Source organism: Micropterus salmoides, unplaced genomic scaffold, assembly GCF_014851395.1.
Source record: "Micropterus salmoides isolate LMB-PRFRI ecotype aquatic unplaced genomic scaffold, ASM1485139v1 Ms_hic_scaffold_5, whole genome shotgun sequence".
In the NCBI taxonomy this organism is placed as follows: Eukaryota; Metazoa; Chordata; class Actinopteri; order Centrarchiformes; family Centrarchidae; genus Micropterus; species Micropterus salmoides.
Window position 1 is genome coordinate 28725841 of NW_024044237.1, and position 4926 is coordinate 28730766.

Below are 4926 nucleotides of genomic sequence, written 5' to 3' on the forward strand. Positions count from 1 at the left end.
GCCCCATTATCTCTGTGACCTCATTCAGATAATTCACCCTCCCGCCCACTTCGCTCTAGCCAACCGATTCAACGCCAGTCCCGCTTCAACCTTTAAACTATGGGTGAGAGAGACTGGAATGCTCTGCCTGAAGAGCTCAGGATTGCACCCAGCCTCCTTAGCTTTAGGAAAACTTTTAAAAACACACCTTTTTAAACATGCTTTTAACATTATTAAAATGACGAAGTTAACTTTTTAAAATTTCTACTGATATAGCAATACTTTCAATCAGGTCTGACTTTATTTCTTTTGGTTACATACTGTAGGCAGTACAGTGGCCCAGTGGTTTTCGTTTTGGTTTGCTAATCATGTTACAACCATTTACCGCTACAACTTCTACATCCTAATTTACAATGACCCGCTACATCCTGCATTAGTCCACTAGCTAAAGGTTTATTTTAGTGACAATGTCTGTTGCTACAAACTGAAAGTAGCTGCACGTCAATGCAATGTTGTCAATTACATGTGTTCAGCATTATTTGGATTACAGCTAGACTGATACATTTGAGTGTTACATATCGGACGATACTGGTTTGTTAAAGATACACTGTATTGACGTGAGCGTTGTTTAACAAGAAACTGCATGTTTTTTGACAACAAGAGAGCACTGATAAGTTTATTTTTACAGAATACAAAATGTCATGCTCAGTACATATTGTGGTTACAATTGTTTAAAAACAACAAAAAAACAACTAAAACCATTTGTTTATTTTATGTGTTTACGTAAAAAAAGAAAAGACTATTGGCTGATGTATCATTATTTTTATTATCACACTTTTTAAAACTCAAATATCTACAGTATATCGGTATTGATCTCAAAAATCCAGTGGCACTTGGGCTATAATTTGAATCACATATTGTATATTGCAACAACATTTTGCCAGCCGCTGTCAATCAGTAAGCAGACATCATCCATCAGGTATTACATACACAGCAGCATAGTGGTTCCATCTATGCATTTCTTATGATGCCATTGCACTCACCCATACTGACAATGTGTATGCCAGACTGACTGTTATGAAGGACATTATAAAACAACATGAAAGGACATCTGTGATTGATTAAGTTATTATTAAAAAGCTTTTCTTTTAGCTGCTGTTCTTTAATTTCGATCAATAACACAGGTGACAGTAATAATACTCTCTCTCTCATCCATTTTCTCTCCGCCAGATACCCCTGTCAAAATCACACTAGGACTTCCCATTGTTTAAGGAAAAACCAATGAATAAAATATAAGTGAAAATTGTATTTTTCATATGAATAATGTAAAAGAGGGCACGCTGTTGGCGTCCACGTCTCAAGGTTAGACTATATTGTTACTTCCACCGCCTGGCCCATGCTTTGTTCTTGTTTGGTATGAAATGAGAGGATCCAATTCTATCAAGTTTTCTGTTCTGAGGGACACTTTGCCTCCTCTGCTGGGATATGATATTCCAGGAACTTGAAAGAAAAATTCCAGACCCAGCATGAGGTATATAGTGTCAAGACAGTGCCATATGGTATGACTTGGCGAGTATGCCAAAACTTTTCACCACAGCATGTTTCCTTCACTCTGTCAAAATCAACTGCTTCAAACCAGGAGGTAAATTAAAGGAGACTAGGAAAGGACTGTTGGGACATTGGGATAGATTTATACGCTTCAATGATTAAAGATGACACTTAACTGATGACTTAATGCCAAAACTGTTCTCCAAGGGAATTTTAGCTTGATGTGTGACTTGTAATCAAAATCCAAACCATTAAATCTAGAGGTTTACATTCATCATTTGTTCATTCTTTGATAGGCCAATAATGTCTCCATTGAGCAGCAGGTATGAGTGAACTGTGTTAGATGGTCATGCAATTTATTTTTATGAACAGAATCCAGCAGGGAAAACAAGGAGTAGAGCACAATTTTGCACAGGACTAAAACTGAACTGCCACTGTATGATACATACACAGCTAACAGAAAAATAAAAATTCTGCGAACCCGTTTTTCTGGGCTTCTGTATTGATTGTCTGCTCCTTATTTATAGCAGACAGACAAATAAACTAATCAATCTTGATACATTTGGGCTACAGTATATTCCATTACAAAAGGGGTCATCTTCTGATTCCTGCATTCCTTTATAGGAAACAAAACCTTTTGGCTGTATGCCTTTTTCCAAACTGACATTTCTGTTTATCTGTTTTAATGATTTATTGCTGTCTATGGTATAATATGAAATTTTGATGGAGTCACAGTAAAGTTGCATTTTGGACTGAGATGTTATTCTATATATTTGTCAGTATTTTATGTGCTCTTGAAATAACTTTTCCTTCACTTGATCCATTTTTATTTTATTATTATTAGTATCATCAACTTGTTACTAGGGCTGTAACTAACAATTAGTTTCATTGTCGATTAATCTGTTGTCTATTTTATCTATTAGTTGGTTACGGTCTAGAAAATGTCAGAAAAATGTGAAAAATGTCAATCAGTCTTTCCCAAAGCCCAAGATGATCTTTTGTCCACAACCCAAAGACATTAAGTTTACTGTCATAGAGGTGAGAAACTAGAAAATATTCACATTTAAGAAGCTGGAATTGGATAATTTTTACTCAAACTGATGAATCGATTATCAGAATAGTTGCTGATTAATTTAATAGTTGACTACTAATCAATTAATCATTACAGTTCTACTTATTACACTATGTTACGCCATTTGTCCATCATACGTTCATGTGAAGTGTCAGTATCATAAGTAATAATCATAAGTATTATGAAAACCCAATTTGTCACTGCTTCACTCTCTCCGTTTGAGATGGATACTGCCTGGTAATTTACTTTAATTTTTTTCACTTTACTAGTCGGTGAGGACAGCTGCCTGAATGTACAATTAGTTTTGATCTCTGTCTAGACCATCTCATTTTGAAGAACAGGTGCAGGCTCAGATCTTCCACTGGAACAAGCTTTGTTGAGCCCATCCTTTGGAGGATCCAGCCTCTGAATTAGGACACAGCTTTCATCTGTTTCCGATGTACTTTCCATCAGCTCAGTCAGATACGTCAAACAATTGCCTGATTATTGTGGTTGTACAGTTAGCCTCTGCTCTTTATGGAAACTTCACACAATCCAAGCAGCAAAGCCCTGATTTGAAATGTAGCTCGGTGTGCTGGCTACTTTCAGATGAACATGCAGCAACATACTATACTATGTATCTTCATACAAGGAAAATAATACAACTAAATGTAAATGCATACAACACATGTCACTCTTAGAGACAATCAAGGTGCTCTCACCTCCCTGACCACTAAACATATTTTCTAACGCTTAGCTGAAAATTAATTTTTAATTTTTATGTGGAGAAAAAATGTGAATACTTACTGTATTTGAGACAATAACAATATTTTCCATTAAGCCAATATTAAACATAATGCAAGACAGTCGTTTACATCTCCAAACCAATACTTGCTAGAGAAGACAGACGGTACTATGACAACTACAATCCTAACTAAATCCTAAACTAGATCCGCAGGACAGTCATTAGGAAGACAACAAATTCATGCCTTTAACACACTGAATCCGTGTCAAGCACACAGCAGGAAAGCTGAAAATGGACAGACTGCAAACAGGGGCAGCTTAGTTAGTTTGCTGACATTTGCCAAGCATCAACACTCTGACCTGAGCCAAGACATCTACTAAAAACACTAGCGGCAAACACGTACCTTGGTTTCCTGGCATCTCTGCAGCGAATGAATTCCGTGAGAAAAGTCACCACGGTCCCAAGCTGCCAAAAGCACAAACAGGTTTCAGCTTCTGCCTTGATGTGGTCAAGTGTGAATAATGAGTGCAACCAGTGAACTGGTGACAAAGGCCACCGTGCACACCTGTGTGAATGATTGGATGCTAGTCGTCCAATGTTTCGACCCACTCATTTCAGTTATACAGTGCTTAATGGAAGAATGTTGAAAATACCATCTCACCAGAGGAAAAGTTAACTTCTCAGCAATGTAAAGGGTGAAAAAATGTCTATGTAGCTAAAGCAAAACTTGCTCTCATATAATGTTGAAGGTAATTTAATAGTCAATAGAATTTTCTAACAGCAGACACTGATTTGAAAAGCTGAAATTAATTTAGTTAATGATGATGGCTCAGTTTCTTAAGGTGTCCCAGTAAGCCATACCAATGAGCAAGCATGTACAATAGCAGGGCCCTGCAAGTGGCTCACGTAAATTGAATGCAATCCTCCTACGATATTAATTAAATCTGTGCAATTTGTGGTGTAAAATTAAAAAATGACTATTGTAAAATCCAAAGTGGTACATAATTCCCTCCATGCTCATTCATTGCTCAGTGCTGCCAAGGTGGCTGATAACCATAATGCAACTGTAAATGGTCCTTCCATTAACATAAAAGTTGTTAATAACATAAGATGTAAACATGCTGACATTTAGCATGATAGTGGGCATTAGCCTGCCTACATAGCTGAATGTTAGCACACATCAGCATGTGCTATGTGGGTTTATTAAGTAAAGTTTAATGCTGGAAATTATAATATAATAGTCTAATGGAAACACATGCGCTATTGTGCAAGGATAACGGTTGTTTGCTAACAAATGGAACCTAGAGTGTTTCCAATTTGCTTAGTCCTTACTAAGACAATGCTACACTTTTATAGTTTATGACATTGACCTCTTCAAAACAGTATATCAAAATATATAAGAATATTAATATAATAATTTACAATATAATTTCTTCCAAATTTCCACAAAGAAAAAGTGTTGTTATATATATATAAAGCTACATACCACATGTTTACCCCTGCTCAAGAGTATTTGTACCATGGACCATGGGTTGTACACATAGACTGTGGTTGGACTCTGTTGTACTGTACCTTTAATAAAGAACCCGCCCACTGAGCATGT